This window comes from Leuresthes tenuis, unplaced genomic scaffold, assembly GCF_036924035.1.
Source record: "Leuresthes tenuis unplaced genomic scaffold, fLeuTen1.0.hap1 SCAF_20, whole genome shotgun sequence".
In the NCBI taxonomy this organism is placed as follows: Eukaryota; Metazoa; Chordata; class Actinopteri; order Atheriniformes; family Atherinopsidae; genus Leuresthes; species Leuresthes tenuis.
Window position 1 is genome coordinate 24,135,723 of NW_027325374.1, and position 14,274 is coordinate 24,149,996.

Genomic DNA, 14,274 nt, shown 5'->3' on the forward strand with positions numbered 1-14,274 from the left:
ATTTTGTTAAAAACCCATCTTCTCTTTTTAGATTTTGAATACACTCCTTTTTATTTATAACTTTCTTTCTTTTTCACCTTCCTCAATTTCCTGCTCCCTGCTTCTTACAAAAATTCCTTTACTCTTTATTTCTGCTAAAACTGACATTTCCTTTTTGACATCTTTGATTTCTTCTTTAAAGTCTATGCCACACTGATTTAGTTTAAAGTAGCGCTGTAAGCGTTTATGTAGTCCCATCATACATCTATTCTCTTTCCTTTTTTTACGTTTACCTTGCTGTTTAAAAAAAGTCTGGGTCGTTTCCTTCACCATTTCCCACCATTGTGCATGTGTTTCGTAGAGGTCTTGAAGGGTCTGCCACTCTTTATAACATTCCCTGTACTGACTGACTATGATTTCATCCTCCAACAGGGAACAGTTGAGTTTCCACAGACCACTTCCTACCGTCACACCAGAAGGGGGTGAAAGGGTGCAGGAGAGCATAAGGTGGTCTGAAAAGAAAACAGGGGTTAATCTAACATCAGTGGGTGGGCAATCTCTAGTAAAGAAATAATCAATGCGAGAGGCTCTGGTGCCATCATGACTAAACCAGGTGAAGCCCTCCTCTCTGGGATGCATGGTTTTAAAACAGTCAGTAAGCTTAAAATCCCTGCATATGCCCTGAAGTAAAATCGAAGTCTTATCCACTTTAAAATCTACCCCTGCTCTTTTTCTATCTTTCCTGCTCAAGATACAGTTAAAATCCCCTCCTACAACTAAAGGTACTTGCCCTAGCATGTAAAGCTGTATATCTTCTAAAAGGTCATACCTTTCATTTTTTCCATTGAAACCATAAATATTTAAGAGGTTAAAGTCTTGCCCCATAAAATTCAAGTGTGCTAAAAGTGCCCGTCCGTCTCTCACCACTGTGCTACCTTTCACCAGAACATGCGGATTTTTAATTAGAATGGCCACACCATCATTTTTATTTTGATTTGAGCCACTCCATATCGATAAATGGGGCCACATTTCCTCCCATTGTCTATGGTTTTTTAAAAAAGGTAGTCCACATTCTTGTATTAAAAACACATCTGATTTTATGGAGTCTAAGATGGATAAAATACTCTGGGCTCTTGTCTTTGATTTCACACTTCTCACATTTAGTGTTGAGAAGGTGAGAACCATTAAAAGCATAAAGGAAAGTAGGTATGTCATTTTCGTTTTTCTAAGTTATCAAAACAAATTACACACAGGTTATTTCTTGGGAAACTAGCTCTTCCTTCATTTCTTTAGGTGAAAAGTGAGTAGGTTGATCTATATTTCCTTTTCGGACTCTCGGTGTTGGCCTCTGACGCAATGTTGCATTTAACTTTGAGTCCCTGGGGGTCGAGTGCAGAGCTGAAGTTAAAAAGGAGACCTCATTTGGTGAGTCGGAGGGGAAGACTCTAGGTTCTTCCACTGAAGAACTGTCTGAAAGGGACCTAACCCTTCCCCTCTTCTCTGATACCACTGGGGAATCAGAGGCTCAGATGCCGTCCTCTTCGGCTGTTGACCTTCGGGGAGGTGAGTATCTTCACTAGACTCACCTGTCTGCTCTTCCTCCTCATTTAGCGTAGCTCCACCCTCTGCCTGTGAATTCTCACAGACTTCAACACTGAGTGGTGAGGCCTCTACAGGCCCCTCCCCTTTTTGCTCCTCACTTCCAATCCAAGCTTTTGGCGGGAAGTTTGAATTTATTGGGTCAACCTCTTCACTTTGTTCACCAACTGCCACCTTTGGTCCTTCTCTTTGTTGGCTTGACTGTGGCTTTACCGTCTTTAATTTGTTGGCAAAAGATTTAGGGCAATCTCTGAAGAGGTGATTTAATTCTCCACAGAGATTACATTTCCTGCCATTTGGACACTCTCCAAAAGTTTGCCCAATTTCTCTGCTCTTCCCACATAACACCTTGGTACAAGCCTCAACCAGGTGCCCATGCTCACCACACTTGCGGCAGAACTTGGGCTGCCCCTGGTAGTGGATGTAATCTCGGTTTTCAAGGTGGCCAGAGTGTCGCCCACCCGCTGCACTGAGCACTCTTCAGCCCTTTTAAATGGTATAACTTTGCACTCCCGCACGCTCCAGCAAGCACCATTCAAGCAACAACTTTGCACTCCAGCTTCGAACATCGGCACAGTCGCAACAAGTAAGGCGACTCTACTCAGAGAAGTCACTCTGCACAGTAAGAAGATTTCTTTTGCACAGACAGAAAGGGCTTCACCCGCAAAGGTAAAGCCTGCCAAAAATAGAAACAACTCATTAGTGCTGCTCAACATTGTACTTTGCAGTAAAAGAAAGAGCAAATCTAAAGATTCAGGAATCCGAGAATAAGCTTAGTTCTTCACGATTTCGGATTTTGCTATAAAATTAATTCCTTCACTCAAACTAAATTAAAACTGCTAAACCGCTAATCTGTTACATACAAGGCAGATGTCAAATTAACCGAAATAGGATCTAAGGGTATTTGGCCAATCGAGCTGTAGCAGCTTCGGTAAAAGAGTATAAGTTGAAGAGTTTGTGAATAAAGGTGTGCGCACACATAGTGTGCTGTACGAAAATAGGCAGGGAGCAATGCCGGCTGGGGTATATGTTCTTGTATGTTGTCTGACTGTTTGATTTGAATGTGTTGTGTAAGTGTCCTGTTGAATGTTACATGTTTGGGCTTTGACACGCTTCACTGTGGTTGTTAACTGTGTGGTGTGTCCTGAAATGTTATATGTTTGGGCTGTGTGACATGCTTAATGCTTGTCAGTAGCTACCCACTTATTCATATATAGCAACTGACAACATAAGAAGTCCGGACATACTTTGATAGTAGTTGTAGAAGTATCCTTATTGATAATAGATTACTAATTCATAGTGATAGAACAGTAGATGAACAGGTGCTTGCACATGTCTCACGAAAATAAAATGGGTGTATCATTGCTGATGGCAGAGCAATACTGCCAAACTTATGAGTTCTTGTGGCAAACTTGATTCAGTGTCTTGACGTGTATACGCTGTTTCGCTGACTTGATTGTCACAAGAAACAAAGTGTGTTTGATAAGATCCGACCATTTTATTACGGGAGGATCAGTATGTATGGATTCTGATGTGACTGATAAACCCATTCGTATCTTAAGCATAATCTAATACATGAGACAACGCCCTGGCACACGATAAAAAAAAAAAAGAGAGAGAGCGGTTTTGTGTCCCCACAGTCCATAATGTAGAAAAGAGAGAAAAAAGCCTTTCTGATTTGGTGTGTGTGCTCATAGTGCAGAGTGTAGAGAAAAGAAAGCCGTTTTGGTGTCACGGGTGTTGTGACTTACACACACACATTTCTAAATTGAGAAAGGAAATTATTTTAGAGGAAGCACTAGAGTTTAGATCCCACATTTGTTGATAGGCATTCATTTATTTCTTCACTTCTGATGAAGTTTCAACAATAAACAACAAACTTTGTATTATGAGAAAGAACCAGAATCATTCTTCAGGAATCCGAAAATAAGCTCTATTTTATGAGTTATGCACGAATTCGGATTCTCCTATAAAACGAATTCCTTAACTCAAACCAAGTTAAGACTGCTTTGTCCTTCATATTTATTCATGTCTAATCAAGTTTCAACGATAAACAACGTTGTACTTTGTAGAATGAGAAAGAACTTCTTCAGCAATAAGCATCTCTCGACATATGACGAAGTACAGATTTTGCTATAAAATTAATTCCTTCTATCAGCCTGACTTAAAACTGTTTGTCCTCCTTATTTATCCACTTCAAATCAAGTTTCAACAAATAAAAAAATGTTGTAGTTTGAGAAAGTACAACTTAATCTTCAGCAATTAGTATAAAAAGAGGTGCAAATGCCAACCATACATACCTAAAAGGTGGAGCGGAAGTATTCAGCTGCAAGTAGGTGTGAATGTTCGACTATAATTTGTAAAAAGCGGGTAAGAAAAGGTTCGAATGCCCGACTATATATTAACAAAAGCGGGAGGAGAGGTCTTCAGATGAGAGTGGGTGAGAATTTCCAACCATAATCTATAAAATACAGTGAAAAAAAATATGTGAATGCCTCATAGAACACTAAAAGCGGAAGTGTTCGGCTGCAAGAAGGTGTGAATGTCCGACTATATTTGGTGAAAAGCAGGTGAAGCAAGGTCTGAATGCCCAACCTTACATCATCAAAAGCGAGATCAGAGGTGTTTGGCTGCAAGAAGGCCATAGTTTTCCAAAAGCGGGTAAGGTGCGAATGTCCGACTAAATATCAACAAAATTTGGGGCGGAGGTCTTCGGATGCAAGTGGGTGTGAATATTCCACCATACAAGTATGGTGGAGAGGAAGCTGTGAATAGCCGACCATAGTTTGGAAAAAGCGGGTAAGAAAAGGTTTGAATGCCCGAACATACACCATCAAAAGAGGGAGCGGAGGTGTTCCGCTGTACGAAGGTGTGAATGTCCGACCATAGTTGGTAAAAAGCGGGTAAGAAAAGGTTAAAATACCCGACTGTACACAATCAATAGCGGGAGCGGATGTGTTCGGCTACAAGAAGATGTGAAAGTCCGACCATGGTTTGGTAAAAAGCGGGTAAGAAAAGGTGCGAATGTCCGACAATGTATGATCAAAAGAGAGAGCGGAGGTTTTCGGATACAAGAAGGTTTGAATGTCCCACCATAGTTTGTAAAAAGCGGGTAAGAAAAGCTTCGAATGCCCGACTATACACCATCAAAAGCGGGAGCAGAGGTGTTCCGCTGTAAGACGGTGTGAATGTCCGACCATAGTTGGTAAAAAGCGGGTAAGAAAAGGTTAAAATACCCGACTGTACACAATCAATAGCGGGAGCGGAGTTGTTCGGCTACAAGAAGGAGTGAAAGTCCGACCATGGTTTGTAAAAACCGGGAAGAAAAGGCTCGAAAGCCCGACTATACACCATCAAAAAGAAGGTTTGAATGTCAATCAATAATTGCTTTAAAACAAGAAAGTAAATTTTCGAATATCAAACCGCACATGATCATAAGCGGGAGAGAAGGTGTTCGGCTGCAAGAAGGTGTGAATGTCCACCCATAATTCATGAAAAATGGGTAAAAAAAAGGTGCGAATGCCTAACAATACATTATCAAAAGCAGGTGTGAATGTCAGATCATAATTTGTAAAAAGCTGATGAGAAAGGGTGAGAATGCCCGACTATACACCATCAAATGCGGGAGCGGAGGTGTTCGGCTCTGAGTAGGTGTGAATGTTCGACCATAATTGCTGAAGAATGTGTTAGAAAAGGTAAGAATGCTGGACCATACATCATCAAAAGCGGGAGAGGTGGTGTTCGGCTGCAAAAAGGTGTGACTGTTCGACTAAAGTTTGTAAAAAGTGGGTAAGACAAGGTGCGAATGCCTGACAATGTATGATCAAAAGCGGGAGCGGAGGTGTTCAGCTGCAAGAAGGTCTACATGTCCATCAATAATTGCTAGAAAACATGAAAGAAACTTTTCGAAAATCAAACCGCACATGATCATAAGTGGGATAGGAGGTGTTCAGCTGCAAGGTGTGAATGTCCACCCATAATTCCTGAAAAATGGGCAAAAAAAAGGTGTGAATGCCCAACCATACATCATCAAAAGCAGGAGTGGAAGTGTTCGGCTACAAGAAGGTGTGAACGTCCAACCAAAATATGTAAAAAAAGTTAAGAAAAGGTTCGAATATCCAACCAAACATAATCAAAAGCGGGAGCAGAGCTGTTCGACTGCAAGTAGGTGTGAATGTCAGATCATAATTTGCAAAAAGCTGATGAGAAAGGGTGAGAATGCCCAACTATACACCATCAAATGTGGGAGCGGAGTTGTTCGGCTGTGAGTAAGTGTGAATCTCCGACCATAATTGCTGAAAAATGTGTTAGAAAAGGTAAGAATGCCGGTCCATACATCATCAAAAGCGAGAGAGGTTGTGTTCGGCTGCAAGTAGGTGTGAATGTCAGGCCATAATTACTCACAAACGGGTAAGAAAAGGTAGTATTGCCAGACCATATATGATCAAAACAGGGAGCGGAGGTGGTTCAGCTGCAAGAAGGTTTGAATGTCCGACTAAAGTTCAAATATATTAATAAAAGCGGGAGGAGAGGTCTTCGGATGAGAGTGGTTGAAAATTTCCGACCATAATGTATTAAATGCGGTGAAAAAAAGGTGTGATAGAACACTAAAAGGTGGAGCGGAAGTGTTCGGCTGCAAGAAGGTGTGAATGTCCGACTATATTTGGTGAAAAGCAGGTGAAGCAAGGTCTGAATGCCCAACCTTACATCATCAAAAGCGAGATCAGAGGTGTTTGGCTGCAAGAAGGCCATAGTTTGCCAAAAGCGGGTAAGGTGCGAATGTCCGACTAAATATCAACAAAATTTGGGGCGGAGGTCTTCAGATGCAAGTGGGTGTGAATATCCCACCATACAGGTATGGTGGAGAGGAAGCTGTGAATAGCCGACCATAGTTTGGAAAAAGCGGGTAAGAAAAGGTTTGAATGCCCGAACATACACCATCAAAAGAGGGAGCGGAGGTGTTCCGCTGTACGAAGGTGTGAATGTCCGACCATACTTGGTAAAAAGCGGGTAAGAAAAGGTTAAAATACCCGACTGTACACAATCAATAGCGGGAGCGGATGTGTTCGGCTACAAGAAGATGTGAAAGTCCGACCATGGTTTGTAAAAAGCGGGTAAGAAAAGGTGCGAATGTCCGACAATGTATGATCAAAAGAGAGAGCGGAGGTTTTCGGATACAAGAAGGTTTGAATGTCCCACCATAGTTTGTAAAAAGCGGGTAAGAAAAGGTTCGAATGCCCGACTATACACCATCAAAAGCGGGAGCAGAGGTGTTCCGCTGTAAGACGGTGTGAATGTCCGACCATAGTTGGTAAAAAGCGGGTAAGAAAAGGTTAAAATACCCGACTTTACACAATCAATAGCGGGAGCGGAGTTGTTCGGCTACAAGAAGGTGTGAAAGTCCGACCATGGTTTGTAAAAACCGGGAAGAAAAGGCTCGAAAGCCCGACTATACACCATCAAAAAGAAGGTTTGAATGTCCATCAATAATTGCTTTAAAACAAGAAAGTAAATTTTCGAATATCAAACCGCACATGATCATAAGCGGGAGAGGAGGTGTTAGGCTGCAAGAAGGTGTGAATGTCCACCCATAATTCATGAAAAATGGGTAAAAAAAAGGTGCGAATGCCTAACAATACATTATCAAAAGCAGGTGTGAATGTCAGATCATAATTTGTAAAAAGCTGATGAGAAAGGGTGAGAATGCCCGACTATACACCATCAAATGCGGGAGCGGAGGTGTTCGGCTCTGAGTAGGTGTGAATGTCCGACCATAATTGCTGAAGAATGTGTTAGAAAAGGTAAGAATGCTGGACCATACATCATCAAAAGCGGGAGAGGTGGTGTTCGGCTGCAAAAAGGTGTGACTGTTCGACTAAAGTTTGTAAAAAGTGGGTAAGACAAGGTGCGAATGCCTGACAATGTATGATCAAAAGCGGGAGCGGAGGTGTTCAGCTGCAAGAAGGTCTACATGTCCATCAATAATTGCTAGAAAACATGAAAGAAACTTTTCGAAAATCAAACCGCACATGATCATAAGTGGGATAGGAGGTGTTCAGCTGCAAGGTGTGAATGTCCACTCATAATTCCTGAAAAATGGGCAAAAAAAATGTGTGAATGCCCAACCATACATCATCAAAAGCAGGAGTGGAAGTGTTCGGCTACAAGAAGGTGTGAACGTCCAACCAAAATATGTAAAAAGAAGTTAAGAAAAGGTTCGAATATCCAACCAAACATAATCAAAAGCGGGAGCAGAGCTGTTCGACTGCAAGTAGGTGTGAATGTCAGATCATAATTTGCAAAAAGATGATGAGAAAGGGTGAGAATGCCCGACTATACATCATCAAATGCGGAAGCTGAGTTGTTCGGCTGTGAGTAGGTGTGAATCTCCGACCATAATTGCTGAAAAATGTGTTAGAAAAGGTAAAAATGCCGGTCCATACATCATAAAAAGCGAGAGAGGTTGTGTTCGACTGCAAGTAGGTGTGAATGTCCAGCCATAATTACTCACAAACGGGTAAGAAAAGGTAGTAGCCAGACCATATATGATCAAAACAGGGAGCGGAGGTGGTTCAGCTGCAAGAAGGTTTGAATGTAAAACTAAAGTTCAAATATATTAACAAAAGCGGGAGGAGAGGTCTTCGGATGAGAGTGGTTGAAAATTTCCAACCATAATGTATAAAATGCGGTGAAAAAAAAGGTGTGATAGAACACTAAAAGGTGGAGCGGAAGTGTTCGGCTGCAAGAAGGTGTGAATGTCCGACTATATTTGGTGAAAAGCAGGTGAAGCAAGGTCTGAATGCCCAACCTTACATCATCAAAAGCAAGATCAGAGTTGTTTGGCTGCAAGAAGGCCATAGTTTGCCAAAAGCGGGTAAGGTGCGAATGTCCGACTAAATATCAACAAAATTTGTGGCGGAGGTCTTCGGATGCAAGTGGGTGTGAATATCCCACCATACAAGTATGGTGGAGAGGAAGCTGTGAATAGCCGACCATAGTTTGGAAAAAGCTGGTAAGAAAAGGTTTGAATGCCCGAACATACACCATCAAAAGAGGGAGTGGAGGTGTTCCGCTGTACGAAGGTGTGAATGTCCAACCATACTTGGTAAAAAGCGGGTAAGAAAAGGTTAATATACCCGACTGTACACAATCAATAGCGGGAGCGGATGTGTTCGGCTACAAGAAGGTGTGACAGTCCGACCATGGTTTGTAAAAAGCGGGTAAGAAAAGGTGCGAATGTCCGACAATGTATGATCAAAAGAGAGAGCGGAGGTTTTCGGATACACGAAAGTTTGAATGTCCTACCATAGTTTGTAAATAGCGGGTAAGAAAAGGTTCGAATGCCCGACTATACACCATAAAAAGTGGGAGCGGAGGTGTTCCGCTGTAAGATGGTGTGAATGTCCGACCATAGTTGGTAAAAAGCGGGTAAGAAAAGGTTAAAATACCCGACTGTACAAAATCAATAGCGGGAGCGGAGTTGTTCGGCTACAAGAAGGTGTGAAAGTCCGACCATGGTTTGTAAAAAGCAGTTAAGAAAAGGTTCGAATATCCAACCAAACGTAATCAAAAGCGGGAGCAGAGCTGTTCGACTGCAAGTAGGTGTGAATGTCCAGCCATAATTACTCACAAACGGGGGAAGAAAAGGTAGTATTGCCAGACCATACATGATCAAAACAGGGAGCGGAGGTTCAGCTGCAAGGTGTGAATGTCTGACTATAGTTTGTAAAAAGCTGGTAAGACAAGGAGCGATGTCCCGACATTGTATGATCAAAAGCGGGAGCGGAGGTGTCCAGCTGTGAGTAGGTGTGAATGTCCGACCATAATTGCTGAAAAATGTGTTAGAAAAGGTAAGAATACTGAACCATACATCATCAAAAGCGGTAGAGGTGGTGTTCGGCTGCAAGAAGGTGTGAAAGTCCGACAATGGTTTGTAAAAAGCGGGTAATAAAAGGTTCGAATGCCCGAATATACATCATCAAAAGCGGAAGCGGAGGTGTTCGGATGCAAGAAGGTGTGAACGTCCGACCAAAGTTTGTAAAAAGCAGTGAAAAGCGAGAAAAAGCTTTTCGTGAGTTCTGCATGATTTGGGATTTTGCTTATAAAATGCATTACTTCACTCAAACTATGTTAAAACTGATTTGTTCTTCATATTTACCATGTCTACAAAGATTTAAACAAAAAAACAACGTTGTACTTTGCAGTAAAAGAAAGAGCAAATCTAAAGTTTCAGGAATCCGAGTATAAGCCTGCTTTCATGAGTTCTGCACGATTTCGGATTTTGCTATAAAATGAATTGCTTTGCTCAAACCAAGTTAAAACTGCTTTGTCCTTCCATATTCATCAATGTCTAGATCGACTTCAACAAAGAAAAACATTGGACTTTGAAGAAGTTGAAATCCATCTACACATTGATAAATATGAAGGACAAAGCAGTTCCCACTTGCCCATAAGAAAATAAGCTTATTCTCGGATTCCTGATCAGTTCAGGAAACTTCAGTTTTGCTCTTTCTTCTACTGCAAAATACAATGTTTTTCTTTGTTGAAGTCGATCTAGACATTGATAAATATGAATGAAAAAGCAGTTTTAACTTGGTTTGAGTGAATGAATTCATTTTATACATAAAATCCGAAATCGTGGAGAACTCATGAAAATAAGCTTATTCTCGGATTCCTAAAACTTTTGATTGGCTCTTTCTTTTACTGCAAAGTACAACATTGTTTTTTTGTTTAAATCTATCGAGACATTGATAAATATGAAGGTAAAAGCCGTTTTAACATAGTTTGAGTGAAGGAATTGATTTTATAGATAAAATCCCAAATCATGCAGAACTCCTCAAAAGGGGCGTATGGCTTAATCACAAGTGTGGCTCTTTCTCATTCAGGGTAGTATGAGGAAGTTTATGCTTGAAATATATGTAGAAATGGTTACATATGAAGGACAAAGCAGTGTTAACTTAGTTTGAGTGAAGGAATTCATTTTATACATAAAATCCCAAATCATGCAGAACGTATGAAAAGAAGCTTATTCTCGGATTCCTGATCCTTCAGTTTTGCTCTTTCTTCTACTGCAAAATACAATGTTGTTCTTTGTTGAAGTCGATCTAGACATTGATAAATATGAAGGAAAAAGCAGTTTTAACTTGGTTTGAGTGAATGAATTCATTTTATACATAAAATCCGAAATCGTGCAGAACTCATGAAAATAAGCTTATTCTCGGATTCCTAAAACTTTTGATTTGCTCTTTCTTTTATTGCAAAGTACAACGTTGTTTTTTTGTTTAAATCTATCGAGACATTGATAAATATGAAGGTAAAAGCCGTTTTAACATAGTTTGAGTGAAGGAATTTTATAGATAAAATCCCAAACCATGCAGAACTCCTCAAAAGGGTCGTATGGCTTAATCACAAGTTTGGCTCTTTCTCATTCAGGGTAGTATGAGAAAGTTTATGCTTGAAATATATGTAGAAATGGGTACATATGAAGGACAAAGCAGTGTTAACTTAGTTTGCGTGAAGGAATTCATTTTATACATAAAATCCGAAATCGTGCAGAACTCATGAAAATAAGCTTATTCTCGGATTCCTAAAACTTTTGATTTGCACTTTCTTTTACTGCAAAGTACAACGTTGTTTTTTGTTGAAATCTATCTAGACATTGATAAATACGAGCCGAAACTCTGCTGCCGCTTTTGATAATTTATGGTTGGGCATTCTTACCTTTTCTTACCCGCTTTTTACAAATTATGATCTTACATTCACACCTACTTGCAGTCGAACACCTTCTCATCCACTTATGATCATGTGCGGTTGGGCTTTCGTACCTTTTCTTACCCATTTTTCAGTAATTATGGGTGGACATTCAGACCTTCTTGCAGCCGAAAACCTCCGCTCCTCTTTTGATCATACATTGTCGGGCATTCACACCTTGTCTTACCCGCTTTTTACAAACTTTAGTCGGACATTCAAACCTTCTTGCAGCTGAACCACCTCCGCTCCCTGTTTTGATCATATATGGTCTGGCAATACTACCTTTTCTTACCCGTTTGTGAGTAATTATGGCCGGACATTCACACCTACTTGCAGCCGAACACAACCTCTCCCGCTTTTGATGATATATGGTCCGGCATTCTTACCTTTTCTAACACATTTTTCAGCATTTATGGTCGGACATTCACACCTACTCACAGACGAACACCTCCGCTCCCACATTTGATAGTGTATAGTCGGGCATTCTCACCCTTTCTCAACAGCTTTTTGCAAATTATGATCTGATATTCACACCTACTTGCAGTCGAACAGCTCTGCTCCCGCTTTTGATAATGTTTGGTTGGATATTCGAACATTTTCTTAACTGCTTTTTACAAACTTTGGTCGGACGTTCACACCGTCTTGCAGCCGAACACCTCCGCTTCCGCTTTTGATGGTATATAGTCGGGCATTCGAGCCTTTTCTTCCCCGCCTATTACTTACTATGGTTGGACATTCAAACCTTCTTGTAGCCGAACACATCCGCTCCTGCTTTTGATGATGTATGATTTGGCATTCGCACCTTTTCTTACCCATTTTTCAGTAATTTTTGGTCGGACATTCAGACCTTCTTGCACCGGAACACCTCTGCTCCCGCTTTTGATGGTGTATAGTCAGGCTTTCGAGCCTTTTCTTCCCCGATTTTTACAAATTGTGGTTGGACATTCAGACCTTGCAGCCGAAAACCTCCGCTCCCTCTTTTGATCATACATTGTCGGGCATTCGCCCCTTGTCTTACACGGTTTTTACAAACTTTAGTCAGACATTCACACCTTGCAGCTGAACCACCTCCATTCCCTGTTTTGATCATGTGTGGTCTGGAAATACTACCTTTTCTTCCCCCGTTTGTGAGTAATTATGTCTGGACATTCACACCTACTTGCAGCCGAAAAACCACCTCTCCCGCTTTTGATGATGTATTGTCCGGCATTCTAGTCTTTTCTATCACATTTTTCAGCAATTATGATCTGACATTCACACCTACTTGCAGTCGAACAGCTCTGCTCCCACTTTTGATTATGTTCGGTTGGATATTCAAACCTTTTCTTAACTGCTTTTTACAAACTTTGGTCGGACGTTCACACCTTCTTGCAGCCGAACACCTCCGCTTCCGCTTTTGATGATTTATGGTTGGACATTCGCATCTTTTCCTACCCATTTTTCAGTAATTATGGGTGGATATTCACACCTTCTTGCAGCTGAACACCTCCTCTCCCGCTAATGATCATGTAAGGTTTGATATTCGAAAATTTTCTTTCATGTTTTAAAGCAATTATTAATGGACATTCACACCTACTTGCAGCCGAACACCACCTCTCCCGCTTTTGATGATGTATGGACCGGCATTCTTACCTTTTCTAACACATTTTTCAGCAATTATGGTTGGAGAATCACACCTACTCACAGCCGAACAACTCCGCTACCGCATTTGATGGTGTATAGTCGGGATTTCTCACCCTTTCTCATCAGCTTTTTGCAAATTATTCTCTGACATTCACACCTACTTGCAGTCGAACAGCTCTGCTCCCGCTTTTGATTATGTTTGGTTAGATATTCGAACCTTTTCTTAACTGCTTTTTCACAAACTTTGGTCGGACGTTCACACCTTCTTGCAGCCGAACACCTACGCTTCCGGTTTTGATAGTGTATATTCGGGCATACGAACCTTTTCTTACCCGCTTTTTACAAACCATGGTCGGACTTTCACACCTTCTCTTAGCTGAACAACTCCGCTCCCTCTTTTGATGGTGTACAGTCGGGTATTTTAACCTTTTCTTACCCGCTTTTTACCAACTATGATCGGACATTCACACCGTCTTACAGCGGAACACCTCCGCTACCTCTTTTGATGGTGTATGTTCGGGCATTCGAACCTTTTCTTACCCGCTTTTTAAAACCAGGGTCGGACTTTCACACCTTTTAGTAGCCGAACAACTCCGCTCCCGCTATTGATTGTGTACAGTCGGGTATTTTAACCTTTTCTTACCCGCTTTTTACAAACCATGGTCGGACTTTCACACCTTCTCTTAGCTGAACAACTCCGCTCCCTCTTTTGATTGTGTACAGTCGGGTATTTTAACCTTTTCTTACCCGCTTTTTACCAACTATGATCGGACATTCACACCTTCTTACAGCGGAACACCTCCGCTCCCTCTTTTGATGGTGTATGTTTGGGCATTCAAACCTTTTCTTACCCGCTTTTTACAAACTATGGTCGGACATTCAAACCTTCTTGTAGCCGTACACATCCACTCGTGCATTTGATGATGTATGGTTGGGAATTCGCACCTTTTCTTACCCATTTTTCAGTAATTATGGGTGGACATTCACACCTTCTTGCAGCTGAACACCTCCTCTCCCGCTTATTATCATGTGCGGTTTGATATTCGAAAATTCTCTTTCATGTTTTCTAGCAATTATTGATGGACATTCAGACCTTCTTGCAGCTGAACACCTCCGCTCCAGCTTTTGATGGTGTATAGTCGGGCTTTCGAGCCTTTTCTTCCCCGGTTTTTACAAATTATGGTTGGACATTCAGACCTTCTTGCAGCCGAAAACCTCCGCTCCTCTTTTGATCATACATTGTCGGGCATTCACACCTTGTCTTACCCGCTTTTTACAAACTTTAGTCGGACATTCAAACCTTCTTGCAGCTGAACCACCTCC